Source organism: Bombina bombina, chromosome 5 (genome assembly GCF_027579735.1).
Source record: "Bombina bombina isolate aBomBom1 chromosome 5, aBomBom1.pri, whole genome shotgun sequence".
Lineage (NCBI taxonomy): Eukaryota > Metazoa > Chordata > Amphibia > Anura > Bombinatoridae > Bombina > Bombina bombina.
Window position 1 is genome coordinate 566,313,087 of NC_069503.1, and position 21,570 is coordinate 566,334,656.

Here is a 21,570-nt window from a genome sequence, read left to right on the forward strand (position 1 = left end):
TGCAGATATCACTGATCCTATAACCAGCCCTCCTCTGGCTATACCCATGTGCCAGTGTCACTACTGTGTCATTATATAGCACTGGGTGTTATTATACTGATGCAGATATCACTGATCCTATAACCAGCCCTCCTCTGGCTATACCCATGTGCCAATGTCACTACTGTGTCTTTGTATAGTGCTGGGTGTTATTATACTGATGCAGATACCACTGATCCTATAACCAGCCCTCCTCTGGCTATACCCATGTGCCAGTGTCATTACTGTGTCATTATATAGTGCTGGGTGTTATACTGATGCAGATACCACTGACCCTATAACCAGACCTCCTCTGGCTATACCCATGAGCCAGTGTCACTACTGTGTCATTTTATAATGCTTGGTGTTATTATACTGATGCAGATATCACTGATCCTATAACCAGCCCTCCTCTGGCTATACCCATGTGCCAGTGTCACTACTGTGTCATTATATAGCACTGGGTGTTATTATACTGATGCAGATACCACTGATCCTATAACCAGCCCTCCTCTGGCTATACCCATGTGCCAGTGTCACTACTGTGTCATTATATAGCACTGGGTGTTATTATACTGATGCAGATATCACTGATCCTATAACCAGCCCTCCTCTGACTATACCCATGTGCCAGTGTCACTACTGTGTCATTATATAGTGCTGGGTGTTATTATACTGATGCAGATACCACTGATCCTATAACCAGCCCTCCTCTGGCTATACCCATGTGCCAGTGTCACTACTGTGTCATTATATAGTGCTGGGTGTTATTATACTGATGCAGATACCACTGATCCTATAACCAGCCCTCCTCTGGCTATACCCATGTGCCAGTGTCACTACTGTGTCATTATATAGCACTGGGTGTTATTATACTGATGCAGATACCACTGATCCTATAACCAGCCCTCCTCTGGCTATACCCATGTGCCAGTGTCACTACCGTGTCATTATTTAGCGCTGGGTGTTATTATACTGATGCAGATACCACTGATCCTATAACCAGCCCTCCTCTGGCTATACCCATGTGCCAGTGTCACTACCGTGTCATTATATAGCGCTGGGTGTTATTATACTGATGCAGATACCACTGACCCTATAACCAGCCCTTATCTGGCTATACGCATGTGCCAGTGTCACTACTGTGTCATTATATAGCACTGGGTGTTATTATACAGATGCAGATACACATCCAGTAATTCACTCAGGCTTTATTCCATAACTTATTACCCAATAACACTAGCAGTCTCTTGAAAAGTCACTAACTTTATTCATACTACATTTTTTTTTTTTATTCCTATTATTTAATCAGAAAGAAAAGATATACTAAGGTTATGGCGAACACTGCAAGGGCTAGTCATGGACACCAGTGTCAGTGTACGAACACCTTGCCTATCTCTGGTCTGAACATAGATTAATTCACTTTTTAGGCGCATTTCCTGCAGTTTAAAGAAGGGGGAAAAAAAGAGCTAAAATATATGTACAGTGCCAGAAACCCTGCTGACAGCTGTTTATTCTGACTGGGATTAATTAGTATGAATTCATTTTCTGGCCACAGCAACATGAAACTGGAATAGGTCCTCAAGCTTGGAACAAAAACAACTTACAGTGAGCAATTTCTTGAGTAATGCAAAATTTCAATGATATTCTAAAAAAATCATCTTTGGTTCTAATACAATAAAAATAGCACTAGATGTAAAAAGGTAATATGTTTTATAACACTTCAGTTAGTAGAGTTCATTTTCTTACTCAATATTTCCTATTTTTATAGTACTTGACTTATAAATTAACTACAGTCTTTAAACTACTGTGCTGCAGTGCATGATGGGTAAATCTTCATAGAAATTATTTTTTGAAAATTAAAATTGCATACTATTTAAATTATATTTAGCTACAAATATCATTTAAATTGATGTAAATCAGAAAAAAAAAACATTTTGCTTTCATACCAAAAATCTGTATATTCAATAATAATAATACAGAAATGTCTGATTAAGTTATGTTGTCTCAGAAATAATTAAGCAGTTTTATGTTATAGACAAAGATATAAATTTAATCTGTTTCCATTACTTTTTATAACCTCTTTTACTTTGTCTGCTCAAAGGCAATTAGTGTGATTAGTGTTCATTCAGTTAATATACTTTTCCTACATTATAAATGTAATATTTACATTTCATATCAATAAAATAAAATATTTGCAGTATGTTTAAAATTAAACTGATATTTAAGTCTGTGGACCAAAAATTTAATAATTTAACAGTATTATAATTTTTCATTTAGAAAAAAATACCTGCCAACACTAGAACTAGCATGGGTTAAATATAAACTTCCATTCTATAAGCATTTAAATGTATTTCTAGAAAAATTTTGAAACCTTTTTCTTAGCAAGAGTCTTTTTTACAATAATACATTCATATAGATATATAGGTATAGATATATATTTTATAAAAAATACACACACATATATATATATATATATATATATATATATATATATATATATATGTGTGTATGTATTTATATATAAATATATTTAAAAATAAAAAGAACATTTTCTTCTATGTAAAGAACATAGTTATGAATACTTTACATTTCAAACTTCAGGTTTAATGCTGTAAGTCTAACGCAGTGACAGATTAGCGTGCGAGGGATGCTAGTTTTTTCCTTCAGCGCATTCTATTGAAAATAAGGGGAGAAGAACGCGATATCCAAAGCCCTAAAATTAGCTTGCCAGCAAAAAATTACTTTCAACTTGTAATACGCGCATTAAGAAAGTTTTACTTTGAGCGGTGTTTACACTCAAGCGAAAAAAAAGTTTACCATGTCACTTGTAATCTGGCCTTCTGTTGAGAAGTACGTATCTCCAATTAAAGGACCATACAGTAAAATAATCAGGTTAATTTGGGTCGCTGCTATAAATCCAAGCCTACAATACATTGCAATACATTTTGTGTACTAACTTTAGAAGAGCAAATATTTAATGTATAATTTAAAGGGGCATTAAACCCAAAGATTTTTCTTTCATGTATCAGATAGAACATTCAATTTTAAACAAATTTACAATTTCCTACAATCATCAAGTTTGCTTCATCCTTTTGGTATCCTTTGTAAAAGGAGCAACAAGGCATTACTGGGAGCTAGCTGAACACTGGCGAGTCAATGAGATCAGCGGCCGATCAGCAGTAGCACATTGCTGCTTCTGAGCCCACCTAGGTATGCTTTTCAACAAAGAATACCAAAAGAACATAGCAAATTATAAAATAGAAGTACATTAGAAAGTTGTAAAAAATTGCATGCTCATCTGAATCATGAAATTTTAGTTTTCCCTCTACTGTCCCTTTAATATTGGACTCACTTGAGAGAGGTTTTTATGTACTGTTTAATAAATATATTTCTATTAGAGTAATTTTCTGGTGATAGAAAGGTAATATTTTTGTATATCGTAGTAGTTATAATTAATTCAAATATAATATAACAAAACCTGGATATTTGTGTTATCAGTCTGTTGAGAGATGGAGTAAAATATTTTAGTAATAGGATTTAGCTCACTGCAAAATTGATGTAGAATTAAATAATTTGGGAGAGATTGCAAGTGGATCGCTAACGAGCGAAAGGGGGTTTATCGCGTGTGTTCAGCTAATATTACAAGTTGAACGTAAACCCGATCGCAAAACAAAAAAGTGTCACAAAACACATCAAAAAGATATTACAGAGCACAGTTACACTCGTAATTACAGTGTCTAATAAAAATTATTAAAAAAAAATATGGCACAAAAATGTTACAAGGACTCAAAGAAATGAGGTCTCAGGTGTTAGAAAATATATATATGTGTTTATATGTGTGTACAGATGTATTTCTATGTGTATATATGTATTTAAATAGTTATATACACACATATAAACACACAAATACATATGTACACACACACACACACATATATATTAAGTTCGACTTTTTACACGCATTGGGTTAGTGCACAAGTAAAAACTGTTTACTTTCATCTTGTAATACCAGCAGGCAAAAAGCTTGAGTTTAACCCCTTAAAGACCGAGGACGTGCAGGGTACGTCCTAAAAAAAAAGTCAGTTAACGCCTGAGGACGTACCCTGCACGTCCTCGGTGTGTAAAGCAGCTGGAAGCGATCCTGTTTGCTTCCAGCTGCTTTCAGGTTATTGCAGTGATGCCTCGATATGGAGGCATCCTGCAATAACCTTTTGAAGCCACCCGATGCAGAGAGAGCCACTCTGTGGCCCTCTCTGCACCGAAGATCGGTGGCTTCCTTCGTTAGTGGGTGGGAGCAGGACCGGGAGGCGGGTGGCCATCGATGGCCCAGGAGATGTGGAGGGGGGCGGGATCGTGGGCGGGGATGCCCAGGGGTGCGCACGGATGTGCGCGTGTGCACGGGAGGGCGGGGCGGGCGCGTGCACGGGGAGGGAGCGGGTGGGAACCGCTACACTACAGAAAAAGGTGTAAAAACAAAAAGGTTAAAAAGGGAAATCTGTTAAAAAAAAACGATCAGTGAGGTGGTGGGGGTTTGTCTGTGGGGGGGGGGGGGGAAGCTACACTACAGAAAAAAAAAAACAAAGAAAAAAAAGCCCTTTTTTGTGCAAACTGGGTACTGGCAGACCGCTGCCAGTACCCAAGATGGCCCCCAATAAGGCAGATGGGGAGGGATACAGAGCTGTTTTGGGGGGGATCAGGGAGGTTGGGGGCTAAGGGGGGATTCTACACTGCAGCATATGTAAATATGCTAAATATATATATATATATTTTTAAAAAAAAATGTTTTATTTTAGTACTGGCAGACTTTCTGCCAGTACTTAAGATGGCGGGGACAATTGTGGGCTGGGGGAGTGAAGGGAGCTGTTTTGGAGGGATCAGGGGGTCTGATGTGTCAGGTGGGAGGCTGATCTATACACTAAAGCTAAAATTAACCCTGCAAGCTCCCTACAAACTTCCTAATTAAGCCCTTCACTGCTGGGCATAATACACGTGTGGTGCACAGTGGCATTTAGCGGCCTTCTAATTACCAAAAAACAACGCCAAAGCCATATATGTCTGCTATTTCTGAACAAAGGGGATCACAGAGAAGTATTTACAATCATTTATGCCATAATTGCACAAGCTGTTTGTAAATAATTTCAGTGAGAAACCGAAAGTTTGAAAAAAATTGTGAAAAAGTGAACGATTTTTTGTATTTGATCGCATTTGGCGGTGAAATGGTGGCATGAAATATACCAAAATTGGCCTAGATCAATACTTTGGGATGTCTTCTAAAAAAAAATATATACATGTCAATTTATATTCAGGGATTCCTGAAAGATATTAGTGTTCCAATGTAACTAGCGCTAATTTTGAAAAAAGTAGTTTGGAAATAGCAAAGTGCTACTTGTATTTATGGCCCTATAGCTTTCAAAAAAAGCAAAGAACATGTAAACATTGGGTATTTCTAAACTCAGGACAAAATTTAGAAACTATTTAGCATGGTTTTTTTTTTGGTGGTTGTAGATGTGTAACAGATTTTGGGGGTCAAAGTTCATAAAAAGTGTGTTTTTTTCCATTTTTTCCTCATATTTTATAAAATTTTTTATAGTAAATTATAAGATATGATAAAAATAAAGGTATTTTTAGAAAGTTAATATAATGGCGAGAAAAACGGTATATAATATGTGTGGGTACAGTAAATGAGTAAGAGGGAAATTACAGCTAAACACAAACACCGCAAAAATTTAAAAATAGCCTTGGTCCCAAACGGAGAGAAATGGAAAAGTGCTGTGGTCATTAAGGGGTTAAGTTAATGCTTAAGTTAAGCACTGGAAGCAAATTTTTTCTTTCATGATTTAGAAAGAACATACACTTTCAAAAAACTTTCAAATTGAATTCTATTATCTAATTTGTTTCAATCATGAAATCCGTTATTGAAAAGCATATTTAAATAGGCTGAGTAGCTTCTGATTGGTGGTTGCACATACATAGCTCAACCATACTCATTGCTTTCAACAAAGGATATCTAAAGAATGAAGCAAATTAGATGATAGAAGTGAATTGGAATGTTGGTTAAAATTGTTTTCTCTACCTGAATCTGGAAAGAAAATTTTGGTGTTTCATGCCCCTTTAAATACCGCTGCACTTGGAATTAAGGGCCCTTAATCAGGGATTGATAGATTTAAAAGGCCATGCCAGACAAAATTAAAATGTGAATTGTAATATTTCTAGTACAAGCTTTCACTGTTTTAGTAAGAACTGTTACTTTTTACTGTATATCTAAATATGCTATGTGCAGCAGAATTTTACACAGCTTGATGGCTGAGAAACCGCGCAGTTACTTGTATGATGTAGATTGAGTAATTATTAGCAAGATAGTGGCTCTCTTAGCAGATACTTTAATTTTGACTTTAATCTCCCTTTTATGATTCAGATAGAGCATGCAATTTTAAGCAACTTTCTAATTTACTCCTATTATCAATTTTTCTTCCTTCCCTTGGTATCTTTATTTGAAAAGCAGGAATGTATGCTTAAGAGCCGGCCCATTTTTGGTTCAAAACCTGGGTTGCTCTTGCTTATGGGTGACTAATTGTAGCCACAATAAGCAAGCACTAGCCAGGGTAATGAACCAAAAATGGGCCGGCTCCTTTGCTTACATTCCTGCTTTTTTTTAAAAAAGATACAAAGAGAATGAAGAAGAAAATGATAATATGAGTAAATTGGGAAGCTGCTTAAAATTGCACGCTCTATCTGAATCATGGAAGAAAAAAATTGGGTTTACTATCCAAGTAAATGCTGGTGCATAGAGCATATTTAGATAACATTCACATATCTGTGCACAGTAATAGCATTTACTGAAACACTGAAATGTCCACAGCACAATTTGCTTAAAAAGTATCTTTATTGACAAAAGATAGAGCGACGTTTCGTGACTGCTGTCACTTAATCATGCTATACATACAATACTCAGGGGTGGTCCTTTTAAACTAGTTAGATTGGCGCCAATACTTTTTACTCTTGAGCGCCACCTGCTGCACAAAATATATTCCTCTTTAAACATTCAAAATTTATACAATTTGCAACAAGACACTTTTTGTTAAAGATACATAGTTTAAACATTTTTACAGCAAGAAAATACTATCCCTACAATATCTAAAGCAGTTATAACCTACCCTGATAACAGCACTACATATCTATACATTATTATGAATTAAATTTAATTAGACCTATTCTTCACCAAAAGACTGACCAATCAAAATCCCTATTCATGCCATAAGGTACTAATGATCCCAATCTATGAATCCAATGCATTTCTTTTTGTTTTAATATTTTCTCACGGTCACCACCCATTCTCTGCGGGCCCACATAATCAATAACCTGCCACCGGAGCTGACTGATACTGTGTCCTTTCTCCAAAAAATGATTGGAGACAGGTGCCTCCCTGTTCCCACATCTAATATTGGAGCGGTGCTGGCTAAGCCTATCTTTCACTTTTCTTACCGTCTCTCCACTATACATGAGGGAACACGGACACTTAATTAAGTAAATTGCATGTGTAGTGCCACAAGTAAAAAAATTCCTAATAGTATACCGTTTACCACTCCTAGGGTGGACAAACTCTTTGCCCCTTATTACAGAATTACAACTAATGCATCCTAAACAAGGATAACATCCTACATTCTTCTTTGTTAAATGGCTCTGCTGTAACTGCTTAGCTGGTCCTATATCAGACTTCACAAAGTAGTCCCTCAAATTCTTTACCCTTTTATAGGCCATAATTGGTCTCTCTTTCAATTCAATAATATCATTGTTACACCTATGTAATATAGGCCAATGTTTGTTAATGATTTTAGCTATTTGTCTCCCATGGGCACTAAACTGTGATGTAAAGATCATTCTCTTATTCTTATCCTTATGATCTTTATTATTGGTAAGGTTATTACTACATTTATCTAATACATGTTGGGGGTAACCTCTATTGCGGAACTTTTCCTGCATTTCATTAATCCTTTTATTTAGATTATCTGACTCTGACACAATACGGTGGACTCTCATCAATTGACTCTTAGGTAAGGATTCTACCAAATGACGTGGATGGAAACTATTAAATTCTAGCAATGTATTCCTATCTGTTTCTTTTGAATATAGATCAAACTCCAATTTAAGACCTTTCTTATACACTCTAGTGTCCAAAAACATAATGCTCTCCTCACTGAAATTCAGTGTAAATTCTAAATTTCTCACAGAAGAATTCAGGTCTGTTACAAACTGAACCAGGGAGTCCACGGGGCCCCACCATACGCCAAATATATCGTCTATGAAGTGCCACCAGGCTCCTCCATAGTCTTTAAACCATTTATTTTCATAAACTATATTCTCTTCAATCATGCTCATAAACAAATTGGCGTATGATGGGGTCACGTTGGACCCCATGGCAGTTCCTCTTATCTGTATGTACCAATCATCCTGAAACATAAAGTAATTCCAGTGCAGAATCAAGCCCAATAATTCTTCTATGAAAACATTTTGTTGTGGGGTATAACCCCCATTCACATGCAAAATTTTCTTAATCACCCCCATACCTGTTTCATGCTTTATACAGGTATAGAGGCTCTTAACATCTAATGTATACAATACAAAACGGTCACTGGGTAAATGCAATTCTCTCACTTTTTGCAAAAAATCACCTGTGTCTTTGATGTATGAACTACATTTTACGACCTCAGGCTGCAACAATTTGTCAATAAAAATAGATACATTAGAAAAGGCAGAATCTATGCTTTAAATAATTGGCCTGCCTGGAAGAGCAGCAAGGTTTTTGTGAATCTTTGGTATAGTATAAAAAACTGGTGTTCTTGGTGACTTATTGTATAAAAAATCTCTCAATTTTAAGTCAATCCCCCCAACCTTTACTGCCCTCTCCAGGCAGGCCAATAATTCTTTTTGTATCCTGTGAGCAGGATTTTGTGACAATTTCTTATATGTTTCAGGGTCATCTAGTTGTTGTCTAATTTCCCCAATGTAGTACTGTCTATCAATAACCACAGATGCACCTCCCTTATCGGCTCCCTTCAGGATAACATTATTCAATTTACCCTGAAAGGACTGTAATGCTTTCTTTTCAACATTGCTCACATTACTTTTTACCTTCTTACCATCTCTGAGAACCTGCTGTTGTAATTTATTTACGTCTAAATTCACAAGTTGTATAAACGTATTTACACTATTGTTATGGATTAATGGTGTATAATTGCTCTTTTTCCATAGACCCAACTTTTTAAGAGTATTATGCTTGGCACTCACATCACCAAATTGTACTCTCAATTTAATGTTCCTATAGAACCTATTCAGATCTTTGTTTATTTAAAAAAAGTCAGTCTGTTTGCTTGGGCAAAACGAAAGTCCTCTATTGAGGAGTGCAAGCTCACCATCATCCAGCGTAACTCCGGATATATTCACTACTGTCGATTCCTCTGATGTCCTCCGCCCCTCCGGTTGGATTTTCTGACCGGTGCCTTTCTTGCGGTGCTTTCTCCCTGCTCTCCGCTTGTATCGCTTTCGCTCAGACTCGTGGAACTTGACGTCACATCCGCCGAGTCGCCTTTCGTATCACGTGCGGCTTTCTTGTGCTGCTGATTGGTCATGCGTCTGCCTCTGGTCTGTTTACCCCGGTTGCCATGGGGACCCTGTCTCCATCTGTAGACCCAGCCTTGTGAGTAATCTTGTTCATCCCGAACAAATTTTGTCCACTTTCTTTCTTTTAGCTCTTTTTGCAGGCGAGCCATTCTTACATCTGTCTGTGTTATCAGATTTTTCAGATCTTCCTCAGAGATTTGACCGGAAAGCTCCTCTTTGACGGTAGCCAATTCCACTTCTTGTTTAGCCATTTCCTTAGTAAGAGATTCCACTGTATGCACAATTAAATCGAATGAGCACTTGTTGATAATTGCCTCAAACTTGTCGCAGTACTCTTTGTTGTTTTTCAACAAGGTAGGGCACTTTCGTAGGACTTTCGTTTTGCCCAAGCAAACAGACTGACTTTTTTTAAATAAACAAAGATCTGAATAGGTTCTATAGGAACATTAAATTGAGAGTACAATTTGGTGATGTGAGTGCCAAGCATAATACCCCCGGTAAAGACTCTGGGAATTGGACTCTTAAAAAGTTGGGTCTATGGAAAAAGAGCAATTATACACCATTAATCCATAACGATAGTGTAAATACGTTTATACAACTTGTGAATTTAGACGTAAATAAATTACAACAGCAGGTTCTCAGAGATGGTAAGAAGGTAAAAAGTAATGTGAGCAATGTTGAAAAGAAAGCATTACAGTCCTTTCAGGGTAAATTGAATAATGTTATCCTGAAGGGAGCCGATAAGGGAGGTGCATCTGTGGTTATTGATAGACAGTACTACATTGGGGAAATTAGACAACAACTAGATGACCCTGAAACATATAAGAAATTGTCACAAAATCCTGTTCACAGGATACAAAAAGAATTATTGGCCTGCCTGGAGAGGGCAGTAAAGGTTGGGGTGATTGACTTAAAATTGAGAGATTTTTTTTTTTTTTTTTTTTTTTTTTTTTTAAATAATTTTTTTATTGAAGTTAAAACATATATCGTCTAAACAAAGACTCGCCCTAAGGCAAAAATTACAACAGAGAGAATAGTACATTGTCTATATAAAAGCATTATTGAGAAAGTAATATGCATATACAGCAAGAAAAAAATACATTTCAAGTCTGGTTATGAAGATAGACAATATCTTTGGCGAGATAAAATAGAACTTCTTTTTATATTATCAGCGTATAAACTCCACAATCTAGTAAAATATTACCTTAGACCAAAATATTAGCCTGTGGAGGCTTAACATAAGTATCAGCCACTCTTGGGCCGAGATATATAGAGGGAGGGGGATATTCAGCGGGTAAGCACCGCTATATTTATAGGAAAAGGGGGTGGGGGGACGGAGCCATATATAAGTGTAAGTAGCATAGGGTACCGGGAGTGGGCCTAAGGATAAACTAGGCTTAGGAGCAATTGTGATGTCAGAGGCAGATCATATAGCAAGTTAGCAACTGTGATACCATCGAAATTATGGTACTTACAATATGTTAAAAGATTACAGCCACACTATTGTAAATTAAACATATAAAATGATACATATGTCCCTGAGTCACAGGGTATCTGGGCTGCTATGCAGAGTCTACATTAGCTAGCGGAAAGTCTACACTTCAGACTTACCGCATTCGAATTATAATATTCATAGAGTAGAGAGCAATATTATGGTGAACACAATACTTATAATAGCGCAAATACAATCTTAGAGGAATCTTTTGGTCTATACATAAAGAGAACTTTAACTATCTATATTATGAATAAACTAGTGCTATATGATATATTTATAGGAGTCCTAGAGCAGGCTATTACAACATAACTGATATTTCACTGCCCTCTAACAACACCATTCTTCCCACAATAACAGTTATACCCTGAAAGGTTAGAACAACGTAATTAAGCAATGGTACTGTTGCAAAACTTATCACAAAATACCTCCTTTTATAATTAATCAGGATCCAGAGCAAATTGTAAATAAGTGAAAGACAAATTTCACTCATATCAGAAACACATCAGAGCAGAGTTATACATCAACTAAAATAACTTTTTATAACACTACAATGATCCAGGAAAAATTAACACAGCCATTTAGCAAACATGTCATTTCACAACACATAAACACAGAGAGCCTCTATGATCCTATATGAGGAGTATAATACATAACCAAGATACTTTGACCATACATAATCTGTATGACCCTCTAGAAGAATAAAGGGGTAACATAGGCAGTTTATATAGCGATGGGATAAAGGATATATACTTACAATCGAAGGTTAATAATCAACTACCCTTTTAATATTCAAATCACACTGTGCCAATATGGAGAGGTAATAGGTTTGTGATAACCATAGTGAAACTAAAGCATATCAACAAATATAACAATATGGTATTAAAAATAATATGGTATACTAGAATGCTGTGCATAGTCCACTGAAAAACTGCATATTATATAGGACCGCTATCTTGCTACATAGGACCATGTAGGTCACCAAGAGAGCAAGCACTCCTAACAATATATCTAAGGGAAAGCAGATAATAAAAGTAGAATTGTATATCAAACATTAAACATATGGGCACGTACCTAATATAAAACCCCTAGGCTACTTTAAGAGGAGAGACTCATATAGGTAATAAGTGAGAATGCATAGTAATTATTAAGCATATAGGTTTGTGTATATATACAGAGCATATATTCTGTCCTTGAAGCAAACATGTGGGACATATAAAACAAGCAAATGACTTGAAAAATGCACAAAAACTGTACCTGATTATACCACAAATATATCTTTGCTTCAGTCAGCCTATGAGCTAATGTGATATTTGAAAATATTAGACCCTGTTCAGTAAGGGAAGGTCACTCTTAACATTACAACAATAAAACAGAGATCCAGGTTTAGGTCAGAGGTTTTCCCTTCTTTCTTTCTCTCCTTTTTTCCCTTTTTTTTTTTTTTTTTTTTTTTTTGATAATGAACAATATCTTTATACTTAATTCAACAGTAACAACACCATTTTAACTAGGCATAGTTAACCAGGATATATATAGGCATATCTAGAGAAGGGAATATTATGAGTCTTGAGGGTTAATTATGAAAACAAATACTGCTGGCTTACACAGTCTTCAACCTCAGACATCCAAGTCTCTATCTAGAGAGCGGCGTAATTCAAAACAGGGCATTATAACAACTTAACCGTCTATGAGCTGGGAAATATTTAGCGTCCATCTTGCTCTATGTTACAGCAATACAATAGACAGATGCGTATACACATTACATTATACCCCTTCTAACTCTTATAGCTCAATATAGATATATTTTAGTGCTGAAAAGGCTGAACTCTTTGGCTTTACAGTTCCTCAGATAAGCAAGGCATGAGTCCAGAACAAGGTGTGACACTCCGATAACCATATAAATGAGATAAGCGCTTGTTGCGGTAGTAGCACTGCAGGCTGTCATCTTTGGCCTTACAGATCCTCAAGTAAGCAAGGTATGAGACAAACACGATGGATTAATGTGTAGCAGTCATTTGGATGAGAGAAGCGCTTGCTGCAGTATGTGAAAAAAGTTAGGGTAAGAGCGAGACCATTCCTTTCAAGTCCGGCCACATACCTATCATGGTCGCATATCTAGCCCACACCCAGGCGAAGCCATCCATCAAATTGCACAGCAGTCCAGAACCTCAAAACACTCAGCGGTAACATAACCCTTAGCTGAGTGTCGCATGTGCAGTCAGGGGAGCCTTGGTGAGTTGCGCTGCAATGATGGCCATAATCTAGTAGAATGCTGTGAGGCTTCATACCTCCGTGGTGCACCGGAGCTAAGGGCTTAACCAGGCATAGGTCAGTGTCAGAGGGAACTGGGCACACTTGGCTGTTATTCTGAGATACAGGATCCCTATGTCTCACTAGTTGAAGGAGATGTGCCGCCTCTGCCTCTGACTGCCTTTTACTAAGCTGCCTCCCCTCCGGGAGCAATGGGATCTCATCTCGTGGCTCAGAGGAGTCTGGAGGTGTTCCGTTTCTGAGCGCCATGTTTTGGTCTCCCCTTTCAATGAGAAATGTAATCTCCTCGCTAGGCCAGGTTGGAGAGACTCTGTCCTCGCCACTGCATGCTGCAATGAGCTCTCCAAAGTGTCTGTCCATCTTAGCGCCCAAGCGTACAAATAAGGCCCGCAGCATAGCATGAGATTCCTCCATATTCGTGACTCACACAGGGCCGCAGAACTTGCGCCAATAACTCTGGTCCTTATAGTTGGGAATAAACGGCTCTGAGGAGCTACCAAGTTGTTTTGGATCAGGCCAGCAGCAGCTGCACAGGAAGTACAAAATTGAGAGATTTTTTATACAATAAGTCACCAAGAACACCAGTTTTTTATACTATACCAAAGACCCACAACAAAATGTTTTCATAGAAGAATTATTGGGCTTGATTCTGCACTGGAATTACTTTATGTTTCAGGATGATTGGTACATACAGATAAGAGGAACTGCCATGGGGTCCAACGTGACCCCATCATACGCCAATTTGTTTATGAGCATGATTGAAGAGAATATAGTTTATGAAAATAAATGGTTTAAAGACTATGGAGGAGCCTGGTGGCGCTTCATAGACGATATATTTGGCGTATGGTGGGGCCCCGTGGACTCCCTGGTTCAGTTTGTAACAGACCTGAATTCTTCTGTGAGAAATATAGAATTTACACTGAATTTCAGTGAGGAGAGCATTATGTTTTTGGACACTAGAGTGTATAAGAAAGGTCTTAAATTGGAGTTTGATCTATATTCAAAAGAAACAGATAGGAATACATTGCTAGAATTTAATAGTTTCCATCCACGTCATTTGGTAGAATCCTTACCTAAGAGTCAATTGATGAGAGTCCACCGTATTGTGTCAGAGTCAGATAATCTAAATAAAAGGATTAATGAAATGCAGGAAAAGTTCCGCAATAGAGGCTACCCCCAACATGTATTAGATAAATGTAGTAATAACCTTACCACTAATAAAGATCATAAGGATAAGAATAAGAGAATGATCTTTACATCACAGTTTAGTGCCCATGGGAGACAAATAGCTAAAATCATTAACAAACATTGGCCTATATTACATAGGTGTAACAATGATATTATTGAATTCAAAGAGAGACCAATTATGGCCTATAAAAGGGTAAAGAATTTGAGGGACTACTTTGTGAAGTCTGATATAGGACCAGCTAAGCAGTTACAGCAGAGCCATTTAACAAAGAAGAATGTCGGATGTTATCCTTGTTTAGGATGCATTAGTTGTAATTCTGTAATAAGGGGCAAAGAGTTTGTCCACACTAGGAGTGGTAAACGGTATACTATTAGGAATTTTTTTACTTGTGACACTACACATGCAATTTACTTAATTAAGTGTCCGTGTTCCCTCATCTATATTGGAGAGACGGTAAGAAAAGTGAAAGATAGGCTTAGCCAGCACCGCTCCAATATTAGATGTGGGAACAGGGAGGCACCTGTCTCCAATCATTTTTTGGAGAAAGGACACAGTATCAGTCAGCTCCGGTGGCAGGTTATTGATTATGTGGGCCCGCAGAGAATGGGTGGTGACCGTGAGAAAATATTAAAACAAAAATAAATGCATTGGATTCATAGATTGGGATCATTAGTACCTTATGGCATGAATAGGGATTTTGATTGGTCAGTCTTTTGGTGAAGAATAGGTCTAATTAAATTTAATTCATAATAATGTATAGATATGTAGTGCTGTTATCAGGGTAGGTTATAACTGCTTTAGATATTGTAGGGATAGTATTTTCTTGCTGTAAAAATGTTTAAACTATGTATCTTTAACAAAAAGTGTCTTGTTGCAAATTGTATAAATTTTGAATGTTTAAAGAGGAATATATTTTGTGCAGCAGGTGGCGCTCAAGAGTAAAAAGTATTGGCGCCAAGCTAACTAGTTTAAAAGGACCACCTCTGAGTATTGTATGTATAGCATGATTAAGTGACAGCAGTCACGAAACGTTGCTCTATCTTTTGTCAATAAAGATACTTTTTAAGCAAATTGTGCTGTGGACATTTCCATGTTTCATATTGTCATAGTGGAATTGGGCAGATTTCCACGGTCGTCACGAGCACAGTATTTTGCCTGGCAGCTGTTCTACATATTGTTGAGTATTTACTGAAATTTAAGTGCATAGCAAAAATGTTTCTATTGAATTCTTCATAGTTGATTAGTTTGTTGTTATAATAGTTATAAAAATGATTAGAACTATGCTGCAGAACTGAAAACAAAGACTGGTAAGGCAGAACTATGATAGACCACTGGTCCTGTCCTCAGGCCTCCTAACAGACCAGAGTTTGACGATAGCTAAACTAGAGCACATGTGAATTGATCAGCTGATTATTTTGTCTGCTTTCACCAAGGTAATCCTGAAAATCTGGCCTGTTGGGGAGGCCCGATGACAGGTTTGAAAACCAGTATGATAGACTAATGTTCACAACTTACTTTAATTTCTTCACTTAAGTGTAGATTTATCATAGTGCGAGCGGACATGATACGATGTAACGTATCATGTCCACCACACATCGATAAATGCCGACAGCGTTTTTATCATTTCACCAGCAGTTCTTGTGAACTGCTGGTGCAATGTCGCCCCCTGCAGGGGGTGTCAATCAACCTGATCGTATTCGATCGGGTTGATTTCTGTCTGCGACCTCAGAGCAGGCGGAAAAGTTATGGAGCAGCGGTCTTTAGATTATGTATATTTTTAATAACGAAAGACAAATACAGGTTACACAGTTTAGTGAGCAACCCAGCAGTGAAACAGTTAATAATTGAAATACACCATGCAGTCTGCATTGTGTAATTGTTTGCTAATTGCTCTAATTAACTGTTTCACTGCTGGGTCGCTCACAAAACTGTCCTTAGAGGGAACACTATTACACAGTGCCAAATTACAAAATCAGAAGACATTCAAAAGAACAAGAATAAGTGCAAAGATACAGTTCTTTAAAATAAAATGGGACATAAATCTAAAGACAATACTTACACTTTGCACGTATAATCAAGCTTCTAATAAGTTTTGTGGGAACACCCTTCAGATGTTTTCTCATGTGGTTCCAGGCAAGTTCTGATAGAACATTCCTGTACATTCAATTATATCTTAGTCTCTCTTTGTCTTGTCAAGACCCTAGCCCCTGTGTTAATTTGCGACCACCAAGCCCCTCCTTGCAAGCCCTTAACCGCACAGTACCAAGACATGCACTGCACCATGAAGAGGGGAAGAGGGATGGGGGGGTCTTTAGATAAATGCATTTTTTTTAGCAAACACAGATGTTACAAAAAGAAAGAACATTTCAGATTAACCCTGGCAATGTTAAGACACCATACCTCCTCTGCTCGGTGTCTATTGCAAGCATTAACTACTCCTCATGACATCCGCATACACAACAATATAATAGAAGCATTTTTGCAAAGTGTATTGAAAGGATTTATTTGACTTTTATTGTACTTGTTAAAGCATAAAATCTATAATTAGACATTACAATATATCACCTTTACTCAATCCCGGACTCTATGTGTCAAATAAAGTACACTTATGTAATTATGTATGTATTGATGCAAAAAAATTTCAGAATCAAAAGTTGTGTATAGACTATAATTATAGAGTGTTAAGAACTGCTGTGGTGTAAGATATGATCTTTAAATTTGTCTTATTATTTTTCATGTTTTAAAGCTTTGTTAGTAACATATTGGTTGATTTTTTTTAATTTCATCAGCTACATTCTATGTGTTGGAAAATGCCAACATGACAAATTATTTTTACCTGTTAGTTCTTTTTTCTAACATGTGTTTTTTATCTGGATGTTCACAATAAAGTATTTTATTTTACCTACCATACCGGATTTTAACTTTTTCTTCTTATTTGTAAATTATTTTCATATATATATATTACAGGCTGATATCCCAGGGTTGTGACATTCTGAAGTGAACAGGATCTACTAAACCCGAAAACAAGCAACAAGCGGGAAATGGCCACAACATAAGTCAAATCATACAGGTAAGATTTGTAATTAAATGGGTATGGTATTCAAAAATGTTCTTATTCCATCTAAAAGACAGTATTTAAATCGACAGTATAGTTTAAATATGACATATCCTAATTTATTATTGTATTTCATTTTTTTACTTGTGACCCTGCAATTTTCTATTTTATTTTTTTTCACTATGATACTAAAAGTGGTACAGGTCCCTTAGTAATGTACATGTGTTTTATAAAGGCTGAATAAGATATTTTGTTTGAAAAATATATGTTCTAATTGATTAGAACCCCCAGCACGTGATTATGATTCCACCAAGCACTCTGAACCTCTATTGCAATTAATTTCATAAGAAGCAAACCCATCCTCTTTAAAAACCAAGCCATAAAAACCCTAGGTTGTGCCTACCAAACACATTACCATTCTGTAAAATATATGACTACCAAAAGGCAAGATCACCCATAAAGATGCCACAGAGTAACCCTAACACTATAAATATTTCTAAAAAGAGTTGCCAACGCACAAAGTATACCATCATGCAATCTCTCCAACTTAATATCATAAAATGTATCTTTTGGGTGTGTGTGGCGGGGGTAGGGGGTATTTTTTATCAGTGCTGGGGGTTTATTTTGCACTGGAGGGGGGCTTGATATAGTTTATTATGAGTTCTAGAGGATCCCTCAAGGGGTAATACTACAATAAAGATTTTTCAGGGAGGGTACAGCAATACTCAAATAGCCAAAATCGTATGTATTTAGAATATGACGAGATTTGCTTTTTTGGAAGTTAATAGAGGTAGGGGTTTAGGTCACAGTTTAAAAGACAGTAAATGCTTTGTAATGACAGGAAATTTCTGTTGCGATGTTATAGAATAACATATCAGCAAAAGTCTTAATGTTTTCAATTGTTTAACAATAGCCAAACTCCACCCAAAATTTGCCTTATTCGGATGAGCCAATCTGTGCTTTAGTCACCAGACAACAAGGCTAGCAGTGATCATAAAGTTAGTAAAAAATGCAGGAGGGAAGAGGACTTTGATGGCTTACTATATACTATAATGCTAAGATTTTTAAGTTGGTAGAATGCGGGCTTAAAGGGACACTAAACCCAAATTTTTTCTTTCGCGATTCAGATAGAGCCTGCAATTTTAAGCAACTTTATAATGTATTCCTATCATTAAATTTTCTTCATTCTCTTGGTATGTTTATTTGAAAAGCAAGAATGTAAGTTTAGATGCCGGCCCATTTTTGGTGAACAAACTGGGTTGTCCTTGCTGATTGGACAGCACCAATAAAAAAGTGCTGTCCATGGTTCTGAACCAAAAGTTTGCTGGCTCCTTAGCTTAGTTGCCTTCTTTTTAAAATAAAGATAGCAAGAGAACGAAGAAAAATTGATAATAGGAGTAAATTAGAAAGTTGCTTAAAATTGCATGCTCTATCTGAATCACAAAAGAAAAAAATTGGGTTCAGTGTCCCTTTAAGGATAGACGGCAAAGGTTTTCAATTAATAGAGCACATTCAAATGAGGGGTCAGTTACTAGTGGTGTTCCCCAAGGGTCAGTTCTTGTTTCTATTTTGTTTAACATGTTCATAAATGACATTGGGAGTTAGTTTCAGGGGAAGGTTTGTTTGTTTGCTGAGGATTCAAAAATTGATGTTCTAGGAGGGGTGGATCAAATGAACAGTGATATTAAAAAAACTGGAGGACTTTGCAAATAAATGGAATCTGAAATTGAATATTACCAAGAGCAAAATTATTTAGAGAGTAGCAGATTCAGGAGAAATGTGAAGAATCATTTTTTTACAGAAATGGCGGTGAATTCAATTGCCTGGGATATGCAAAAGGCTATCCTAAGATAAGAGTAACTTGATGGGCCTTCTTGGTTCTATGTTTCTATGAATAGGATACAATTTTAATCACTTAAAGGGACACTCAAGTCAAAATAAACTTTTGTTATTCAAATACAGCATGCAGTTTTAAGATACTTTCCAATTTGCTTCCATTATCAAATTGTTTCTTGCATGATTCAGATAAAGCAAACATTTTTAAACGGCTTTCCAATGTACTTCTATTATCAATTTTGGTTAATTATCTTGGAATCCTGAATAAAAGGAGCAGCATTGCAATATTGGGAGCTAGCTGAACACATTGATAGCCAATGAAAAGAGGTATATATGTGTACTAGACACTATTCAGCAGCTAGCTCTCAACCCCTGACTTTACCAATTGAACTAAGCAAATTAGATAGAAGAATTAAATTGGAAAACAATATATAAAAATGATATGCTGTATCTGACTCATGATAGAAACATTTTTCCATTTCATGTCCCTTTTAATGACAGTTTATGTGCCCTGTATATCATCTGCATTGGCAATATAAATATTTCTAAAAAGAGATGCCAACGCACAAAGTATACCATCATGCAATCTCTCCAACTTAATATCATAAAAGGTATCTTTTGGGTGTGTGTGTGGCGGGGGTGGGGGGTAATTTTTTATCAGTGCTGGGGGTTTATTTTGCACTGGAGGGGGGGTTGATATAGTTTATTATGAGTTCTAGAGGATCCCTCAAGGGGTAATACTACAATAAAGATTTTTCAGGGAGGATACAGCAATACTCAAATAGCCAAAATCGTATGTGTTTAGAATATGACGAGGTTTGCTTTTAGGAAGTTAATAGAGGTAGGGGTTTAGGTCACAATTTAAAGGACAGTAAATGCTTTGTAATGCTTTAACCCAATAGGCCTCGCGTTGAGGTATACAAAATTAAAAGCCTAGGAAGACCTTTGAGACCAGCAACATACATGATATGTTGCTGTCTTTAAGTGGTTAAAAATAATATAATTAAACTGCGAGTGTCCCTTTAACTTCAGAGCCATTATAAACATAAATTACTAGTACAGATCACAATGCTGTTCTTTTTCTAAATCCTTCATAGTGCAGTGCCTTCTATTTAAATAAACTACACTTTTAGAAAGCCTAAATTGTTGATTATATGGTCATACTTTAAACTACCCTTAAAAAGAGAGCCATCAATTAAGAAACTTTCCGCCAACATCCTTCAGCTGAAGCAAAGTGGATGAAAACAAATCTATTCCCAGCTGCAGTGGGCATGGGGAAAATAATCAACAATGAAATTATACACTATTGCATTTCTGTTTTATCTAATATAAGCTAGGTCTCTATGCACAACATTAATTATGTGTACAGCATAAAAATGAATAAAGTCTGATTATATTTTGCACGTGTTTATTTTTAGAATATATAATCAATATGATGGTGCCAGCTGCAGTCACCTGAAATAACATATATAACCCCAAGCCAGACAAAAACGTTTTTCTAAAATGCAGTGGCGTCACTAGGGTTGGTGTCACCCGGTGCGGTAAGTTATGGTGTCACCCCCCCCCCCCCCCGGAAAGCAGACACACACAAAAACACAGGCACACACACATACAAACACTCAGACACACTTAAAGACATACTCAGATGCACACACAAACACTCGGAAACACACTCAGACACACACACACAAAAACTCAGACACACACTTACAAAATATGTAAACTGCACTGCATTAATTATGAAGCTCATGCCTAGAGCTGCTCCCTGGCTCAGCAGAGCATCAAATGAAAGATAAACAGAGCACTCTAAAAATAAATCACTAAAGAAAAGGTTTAGGCGCAAACTATGAAAAATCTGCTCTCTGACTCTGTTCTAAGCCTGTCAGTGCACAGCCCCGGGCCGCGTGCCTACCGCTTCTTATGGCCAATCACCTCTGCACTCTGCCCACCCCCAGACCCCCGCCCGCCCTCCTACCTGTTCAGTGTGCACTTAGTGTACCGTAACCGTAATGGTCTGGTGGGCATCATACGTGGCTCCTTCACTTTAAAGACAGTGTAAAACAGTCATGCGGTCAGGTGCCAGGCATC

The 21,570-nt window shown here is 36.9% G+C and overlaps 1 protein-coding gene across 1 annotated transcript in view; it reads left to right on the plus strand.

The window, feature by feature from the left end:
- SEMA5A (semaphorin 5A) overlaps positions 1 to 21,570 on the plus strand; it is a 1,142,184-nt gene that overhangs the window by 156,316 nt on the left and 964,298 nt on the right. The window contains exon 2 of the mRNA XM_053715801.1: positions 17,559 to 17,661. The gene's annotated coding sequence lies outside the window, so the exon portion shown is untranslated. The remainder of the gene's footprint in view (positions 1 to 17,558; positions 17,662 to 21,570) is intronic.